This window comes from Phascolarctos cinereus, unplaced genomic scaffold (genome assembly GCF_003287225.1).
Source record: "Phascolarctos cinereus isolate Bilbo 61053 unplaced genomic scaffold, phaCin_HiC Scaffold_4;HRSCAF=312, whole genome shotgun sequence".
Classification (NCBI taxonomy): Eukaryota; Metazoa; Chordata; class Mammalia; order Diprotodontia; family Phascolarctidae; genus Phascolarctos; species Phascolarctos cinereus.
Genome location: NW_027555847.1, coordinates 162,979,281 through 162,988,881, shown reverse-complemented (window position 1 = coordinate 162,988,881; position 9,601 = coordinate 162,979,281).

The following is a 9,601-nucleotide window of genomic DNA, read 5'->3' as shown; positions in this document are numbered from 1 at the left end:
AGGTACTAAGGATATTTATTATCTGTGTGATCATGAACAAGTTATTTAACCTCTGTCTGCTTCAGTTTCATCATCTGGAAATTAAAGGAGGAGACTAGGTGATCTCTAAGGTCACTTCCAGCTCTGATTCTATCATCTTATAATCCTCGGTGTCTTCTTCACCACTGATTGTCAGGTAAAATCAGGGTTGGTCCTATAAGAACAAATCCCAGGGCCCTTTCCATTGCCATGTACTAAGACCAAATGACTCAGGATCATAGAATCATAGAGGTAAAGCTGGAAGTGATCTCCAAAGTCTTCTAGACCAACCCCCCCCATTTTACAGATGAAGAAAGTGAGGCTCAGAGAGCTTTCCAAAGGTTACCCACATGGTGAGGCCCAACTTGCACACAGAGGTCATGTAGTTTAGAATGAAATTAAACTAAAAACTTTCCCCAAGAAATTGACCTAGCTTAATACATGATAGCCCAATTCTTGTCTTTTCAGTTAAGGAAAGATCTACATTGTCTCTGTGATGCCAGGATCACAAAAGCTTCTTCATAATCTACTTCCCATTTTGCAAAGCCCCCAAACCCAGAATGAGGAGGAAATTTCTTGGTTATAGACTCAGGGCCCTCTGAGAAGCTAATTTCATTATAGTCTCTGCTGCCCCTTTGCTTTGTTTAAATGAAGGATAGAAACTTTATTGCTATCCCTTTTATGATCATTCTCGAGTCTAAGGTTTTCTTTTTTTTTTCCCATTTCATACCAAACCAAACAGCAGAGTGTCAAATTCATGCTAAACTTTTACTTGGCTTATTTCTTTCATCTGAAATAGTTGGAGCTAAGCGCCTAACTATTGCATTTATTTAGTTCTGGCTCTCTACATATCAGTCTATGTTTTTGTTGTTTGGTCACTTTTTTTTCAGTTGTATTCAACTCTTCCTGATCCTTTTTGGGGTTTTCTTAGCAAAAACACTGGAGTGGTTTGCCATTTTCTTTTCCAGCTCATTTTACAGATGAGGAAACTGAGGCAAACAGGGTTAAGTGACTTGCCAGGGGTCACACAGCTAGTAAGTATCTGAGCCCAGATTTGAACTCAGGTCTTCCTGACTCTAGGCCCAGTACTCTGTGCAGAGTCATCTAGCTGTCCACCTGACTCTATACATCTATTTTCATACACATCTATGGGTGTCTCTGTCTATTTATCTATCCGTATTTTCTGTCTGTTCATTCACTTCTCTAAGTGTTAAATCTATCTGTTGTAATCTATTAGTCTATCTATTTTTGCACCTATGTTTTCCTCTGCGTGCTTATCTGTCTATGTATTTCTTTATATGTTTGTATATTGATACCTATTGATCTATGTATCTGTCTTTAGACTTTCCTATTTCTATATATATTTTATTAATTATTATTATCATTCTTACTCATAATAATAGTTGATATCTGTATAGTGTTTTAAGGTTTGCAAAGCACTTTACATATTTGATTTTCACTTGATTCTTACAACAATCCTTTAAGAAAGCTACTACAGGTGGTAATATCTCATTTTAGAGATTTTACTTTATTTAAATTTTCATCAGTATTTATTTTCAGTTCTCTACTACTGATCTGTGTATCAATCACATCTATGAGCATCTAGCTGTCCATCTCTATGTATGGCTGTACAGTTTTATAATACCAAGATTTTTGTACAGGGCCTAGGCAAAACTGTCAAGTAGAAAAAGGCTGCCTTTATGCTTCATTCCTTTTTGAGTCCCCTTAGTCAACATATCAACAAACATTTATTAAGCATCTACTATAATCCAGGATCCATTAGGATTATTCACTAAGGTACCCAGTGTCCTTATCAGTGACCTATATCCTCCCTACTTTGTAAAGTCAAAGTCTGCCTTCCCTAGTCAAAGCACCTTCCTCTTCCTTATTTCCACCATTGAAACTATGTAGGAGGGTGAACATAAATACTGTGAGTTTGGGGAAAATATTTCTCCTAATAAAGAAATCTCAGAATTAGGGCTAACCTGAATTCTGGGGCCAAAGAGACTGAGCTATAGAGTTTGACAATAAGAGACCATCAGGCTGTACTTTATTCTCAGGATCATAAGAAGATGAGTCAGACTGATTCTATCTTGACTAAGGGCTCCACTATCTCACAGATTAGGAACTACAGAGAAATGCATTTTCCCTAATAAGAATATCCCATCTGATCTTTATCAATTCTTGTGTCTCTAAGATTTTCATATCTCTCCTCCCTCCCATTTCCTTTCTGCCAGGGAAGCTCCCTGATTGGCTTTGTACTCTAAGTGAATGTAAAAAGCTATAAAATGAACCCCTCAATCTGTACCCTAAGAAGCCAAAGTTACTGCCAGCCCAAGAAGTCTTCCTTAGCACACTAGTAAATCTTTTTAGTTTGGTTATTCCTTTTTGAAATGCCATTCCCCTCCCCACCCATCTTATAAACCCCATCATGGATGAGATTTTCCCTGGGTTCACATGGAACCGAGGCTAGGGAATTCCCACAACAAAACTCACCTGTCTTATGTTCAATTTTCTCAAAACCTCCTCTGCTAATATTACAAATTAGCCCATGATTACTGATTAGCTTTAGATGATGAGTTTACTTTACTCATACTTTACTCATTACTTTACTCATAAATAATATATTTGCACTTCAATGGAGACTGTTAAATCACAATAAGGTGATTCAACATGCTGGTAATTTCCAGGTATAGAGACAAACTAGTAGAGGTTTTCTTTGAAATTAAGAAAGGAGAGAGTAGGGGGTCTACTAGTGTCCCTCAAATCACATTCATAAATAATTGCTTACTCCATCCAAAATGGTGATCACATAGGGATGGCAGGAGGCAAATAGTCTACTTCTAGACCTAAAACGACGCTTGCGCAAAGAATCCATAGGACCTTGGAGAGGTTCAAAGTCGTGCCAAAGATAGGAATGGTCTTCCTTTTCCTCCTAATTGTCTTAAACCACAGACATAGAGGCAAACTTCTTTTCTTTCTTTCTCTCTCTTTTTAGACAATTGAGGTTAAGTGACTTGCCTAGGGTCACACAGCTAGTAAGTACCAAGTGTTTGGTATGAGGCTGGATTTGAACTCAGGTCCTCCTGACTTCAGGGCCAGTACTCTATCCACTGCACCACCTAGCTGCCCCCCAGAGGACAAACTTCTGACAAGACATGGGAAGCCTTGTGTCATTACAAGTGGGTGTGACTCATAATGTGAGCTATATTGTACTATTTGTGCTACCTCAATGATGTGGCGGGTAAAAGTGGTTTCAACAGTGCCACCTAAATGCTAGTGCACACATGAAAATTGAGCTCAGTAGGAATTCTAGATTCTTTTTCATAAGAATTCTCTTATATCTTACCTATCAGATTGGCTAAAGTGATAGAAGGGGAAAATGACAAAGGTTGATGGGGTTGTGGAAAAATTGAGACACTCATTCAATGTTGATGCAACTGTGAACTAATCTACCCATTTTGGAGAGCAATCTGGAATTATGCCCAAAGAGTTATAAGACTGTGTATACCTTTTGACACAGTGACACCGCTATTAGGTCTGTTTCCTAAGATGATTATGGAAAAAGGAAAAGAACCTACATGTTCTAAAATATTTATAGCAGCCCTCTTTATGGTGGCAAAGAACTTGAAATTGAGAGGGGATGCTCATCAATTAGGGAATGGCTGAACAAGTTGTAGTATATGATTGTGATGGAATCTTTCTATGCTGTAAGAAATGATAAGTAGGTTGATTTTAGAGAAACATGGAAAGACTTCCATGAAATAATGAAGAATAAAATGAGCAGAACCAAGAGAATATTGTATACAATAATAGCAATATTGTTCAAAGAATGTGTGAATGACTAAGTTATACTGAGTATTATAAATACTCAGAACACCTACAAAGGACCTATGAAGGAAGATACTATTCACCTTAGGAAAAAGAATTGATAAACATAAGCATTCATAGTATGGTTTTACATATATATATATATATGTATATATATATGTATATATATATATATATGTATACATATTCATATACATGCATTGTATACATAAGTGTGTGTTAAATGGTGGCCTCTAATGTGGGGAGGGATGGAAGGGAGACAGTTCAGAACTTAAAATGGAACAAAAAATAAATTAAATTATATTTTTAAAAATTATCTCCCAGGGTTCCAACTTCTACTTGTAATTAGGCAAGTTATTAAGCACTTACTATGGTCAGGGAACTTGCTACATCCTAGGCATGCAAAGAAAGGCCCTTCCCTCAAGGACCTCAGATTCTAAGGAGACCACATACAAATAACTATGTATAGACAAAATATAGACAGTGCAGATGACTGGTAATCTCAGAGGGTGAGGTGCCAGAGGAGGGTGGGGCTGGCAAAAGCCTCCTTCAGAAGATGGGATTTGAGCTGAGCCTCTAAGGAAGTCCAAAAAGCTAACAGCCTGAGACAAAACAGGAGAGCATTCTAAGCATTAAGAGCAGTTAGGACATCTACATGGAGTTTGCATATAAGTTCCCTCAGAGGAACAACATGTAGGGCAGCATACTTTGCAAGGAGAGGAGTGAAGTGTAAGAATATGGAAAGGTAGGAAAGGGACCAGGTTATGAAAGGCTTGAAGTTCCAGAAAGCAGTGCCCTCATGCTGCGGTCGAGTCAGGTATTTGAATTTGCCACCCCAGTTCCTGCATCACTGCACAAAAATTAATACACATCATCTGCTAAGATTTACCTATCATATATTAATTACCAGTGTAGCATTTAACTTAAACGAACTGCTGGTCCATCCTAGCGGCAATATTCAAGCTATCAATTTTATGACATTGCTCAGGAAAATACAGCGATATATCATCCCACCCCAAAATACAAAGGTCAAATGATATTAATTATTGCAACTATACAATTCACTGGAGCTAAATGGGCATTTTTATTATGGTGCCTTGATTGAGAACTAATGCCTCATTAATCTTGAACGTATCAACCTGAGAACATCAGTAAAGTCAAATAGAATGATGGCCAATATTTGAATGAACACAGTCTTACTCTTGCAAGAAGACACCACTGAACAGAAAAGTCTTTAGACACCCCAGTGCTTTCTGCTGGAATGCAAGTGCTCAAACACATGCAAACACACAGACATGGCCACAAACACACACACACACACACACACACACACACACACATTTTCAGACATTTAGGCACTTTCTTTCTTGTGGTTTTCACTTATAAACTGCAAAGGGAAAACAAAATTGATGGATTTATATGGCTAACAGCCCAGCAGAGTAACATTCACTTTGAGGTATCTGTCACCACATACCTACACTTATTCATCATGGGTAAGTGGAGGAGAAGAAGGAGATGAGCAAGACAGAAGGTCAGTGGTTCAACATTGTGGGCACAGTGCTCACTGTATCCATTTCAATTTAGATAGGACAGCATGGTCAGGTCTGAGAGAGCTGCTAAGTGAGGAGAAGAGGATCAGCAGGTGCAAAGCCAGAATTTTCATCTTTCCCAAACCTGTTGTCTAAGCATACACTCATGTGCACAGAATTTTGCTGCTTTTCAGCAAGTCCTATACCCACATGCCTCATACTTTGTCTACTGTAGTTCAATGTAGTTTCTCATCAGACTCTGGCAGAAGCAGCCAATAAGCCTATACACAGTCAGAATAAATCTTCACTGATTTTTGTCTATTTGGGGAGTGGGAAGCCAATCTCAAGTGCTGTCTGAATTATAGAATATTGTCCAAAGAAATGCATTTGCATTGCTTCCACAATTATTCAGAAAATGCAACTGGTCCACAAACCTTACAGCTGACTTACAAAGGAGTTACTCAAGGTCCTGCTTCAATGAATAGATAAGAAGTATTTGTAATTAGATATGGCAAAGCACCAGCCTAATAAAGGCTGCTTTTGTTTTTTTCCTAGTCTCCCAAATCTTCCATTCTTCAGCATAAATGTCCCCAGTTTTTCAATCACACTTAAATTACATAGTTTTCAAGCCATTCATATCACCTTCCTTTGCACATGCTTCAACATATATCTTTCCTAAATTGCTTTTTTTGTATTTTTTTCTAATTATCTTTCCTAAAATGTAATATCCAGAATTGAACAAAATAATTGCACTTTGACAAAGGCTAGATAAAGCTGGATGACCACCTCCCCTATTCTAGATGCGATGGCTTCATTAACATAGTCTCACACTGTGTTGGGTGTGAAAGACTACACTACCCACTAGCGTTAACTAATGGGTAGAGGCTTGTCCTCAGAGTCAGGAAAACCAAGGTTCAATCATGACTCTGGCACATCAGATTCATTCTAGATCTTTAACCATGGGCAAGTCATTTAACCTGAGTGACCCCAGGCAACTCTCTAAGACTTTAAGTTATAGAAAAGATGCTGGTCTTCATGGATAGAAACTAAAATAACAGGTCTGGTCCCTGTCTTTTCCATCCTTGAAAAAAGGTTTATTTAGTGACATGTCATACCATTGACTCACTGAGTCTGAAGTATATTCACATCCCCAGAGCTTTACTCCCAAAAATGTTGTCTAGCCATGCTTCTTGCATCTTGTATTTATGAAGCTGATTCTTTTTTTTATATTCAAGTTCAGAACTTTACCTTTAGCCCTATAAAATTCCATCTTATTAGCTTTGGTCCACTCTTATAGCAAGTTGAGGTCTTTTCAGATATTAACTCTGTCATCCAATGTGTTAGCTATTCTTCTCAGTTTTATATTATCTACAGATTTGATAAGCATATATTTTGTGCCTTCTAAGTCACTGATAAAAATGTTGAATTGAATAAGACTAAGGATAAATACTTGGAGCCTTCTACTAGAAGTCTGCTTCCATGTTAACATTGATCCATTAATCATTACTCTAAGGACCTAGTAATTCTACAGATTTAGAATCTATCAGACTTTATCTCATCTGGCCCATATCTCTCCATCTTGTTGACAAAGATATCATGAGAAACTTTGTCAAATGCCTTGTCCTAAGCACTACGTCTATGTCATTCTCATGCTCTATGAGTCTACTAACTGTCAGGAAAAGGAAATGAGGTTAGTCTAGCATGACCCATTCTTGATGAACAAGTCTTATGTCTCTCCCCTCTCTGATCCATCATCCACACAGGTGCCAAAATTATATTCCTAAAGCACAGATCTGACCATGTCACTATCCTACTCAAGAAGCTCTAGTGACTCCCTATCGTTTTTTTAGGATAAAATATAAATTCTTCAGTTTGGCATTGCAAGTCCTTAACAGTCTGCCACTGGCTCCTGCCTACTTTTCTGGACTTATTTCAAATTACTCTTTTGTCAATCAATAGATTAGTTGCCTACTGAGTAACCAGCAGCATGTGAGGCATTGAGAATACAAAGACAAAAAGGAAACAGTCCTTACCCTCAAGGAGTTTACAATCTAGCCAGGAGAAACATTAATGTTCGAGGGTTTATACAAAATAAATACAAGAAAATTTGGGGGAAGGGCATTAGCAGTTAGATTGAAGGAATCAGGAAAGGTTTAAAGTTGGCAACTCAGCTGAGCCTTGAAAGAAACTAAGAATTCTAAGCAGAGGTAATGAGGAAGTGCATTCCAGGCATGGGAGGAGTCAGGGCAAGGTTATGGGGACTGAAAATGGAGTTCATTTATTTAAGAAAGCCAGTTTAGCTAGACTGCAGTAAGAATAAGGGGGAATGTGGGGCACCTAGGTGGCACAGTGGATAGAGCACTGGCCCTGGAGTCAGGAAGACCTGAGTTCAAATCTGGCCTCAGATCAAACACTTGACACTCACTAACTGTGTGACTTAAAATTTTTTTTTTTAAAAAAGGAATAAGGGGGAGTAACAGATAAGGTATAAAGGTAGGATGGTGCCAGGTTGTAAATGGATTTAACTTTCCCTTCCATTCACACTGGCCCACTTACTATTCCCTTTTCCTGGCATTCCATCTCCAATCTCTGGGTCTTACCACAGGCCTTCCTCCACGCCCCAAATGCATTCCCTTTCATTCTTATTCTCGGAATAGTAATCAAATAAATACTACCAATATTACTGTAATGGGTTGGTCAATCAAGAATAATATGACTCCATTCACAATCTTTGTGATTCCCCAGACCTTTACCTGACCACCACCCAATAGATGCTGTATCCTCTATAAGCTCCTTTAGATCTGGGACTGATTTTATATTTTTTAATCCTAGTGCTTAGCACAGTGTATGTCCTTTTAAGGACATAGTATGCACTTAATAAATGCTTTTGGATTTTTCATTCAAAACTTTATGTTTCTTTGAATTTTTAACATTTATTATTTCTTACTACTGATGATATTCTATTATAGTCCCAATGATATTCTATTACATTCACATAGCATAATTTTTTTTATTCATTTCCCCAATTGATAGGAACCTCCTTTGCTAACAATTCTTTGCTATGACAGAGAGCTTCTATAGATATTTTCACACATGTTCAACCTTTGTTTCTTTTACTTCCTTAGTTATAATGCCCTAAGGTGGGGATCAGTGCATTGAAGGATGTGGACAATGGAATCACTTTTTTTTTTTTTGCATATCCAGAGCAGCTGTAACCACTTCACAGCTCCACCTCTATAGTCTCAGAGTAGCCCCTTTCCCACAGGCCACTCTAACATTGATTGTTCCCACATTTTGTCACTTTTGTCAATTGTATGGTACAAGGTGAGACTTCAGAGTTGTTTCATTTTGAATTTATCTTACTATAAGTGATTTGGAGCATATTTTGATATGGATGTCTATAGTTGTAATTCTTTTAAAACTGTTCCTATCCTTTGTACACTAGAGAAACTTCCTACTTTGTAAATACTCATAAATTTTCCCTTAATAATAGATTCTAAAATTCTACAGAGAATGGAAGCATATCTCAATACCCTATGGTTTGAACAGTCTTCTTCTCAAGGTTGCCATCATTTCTACTCTAGTGAACAATACCCCTCACTGGTAAAATTAGATCCAAAATTGCAGTCACCTCTTCTCATCCCTCTCAAATACCACATTGTTATCAGCTTTGTAGATTCACCCTTTGGAGCTCTGGGTCTTTCTGTCTGGCTGGCAGCTATAATATTCTACATGTGTTTTCTCCTTATTAGAATATGAGCTTCTTTAAAATAAAAATATTTTCTTTCTGTATATATCCTCAGTGCTTTGCATATAGTTGGCTATAAATAAATGCTGTTTCATTCATTTATTCAGTTCCACCTTCAAAATACTGCTTATATCGCATAGTTTCAAGTTCTTTTATGAACCTAGTCACCCTTCTCTGGGCAGATTTTTGCTTGTCAACATCCCTCCTAAACATGGTAGCCATAATTGAATATTATACCCCAGGTGTTTTTTAATCACTGGAGAATACAACAGGAATGTCATTTCCTTCCCTCCAGGAGTGCCGTCATCTCAAGGATCTTAGAACATTTTGCCACACTGTACATTCATTCATCCTCAAGACAATCCTTTGCCATAGGGAAGGGTTAGCAAAAACAGAAGCAGAGCAATCAGCCAGTCAAGAAACTTCTATAAGCCTAATAACTGTCAGACACTGTACCAAGCATTAGAGATATGAA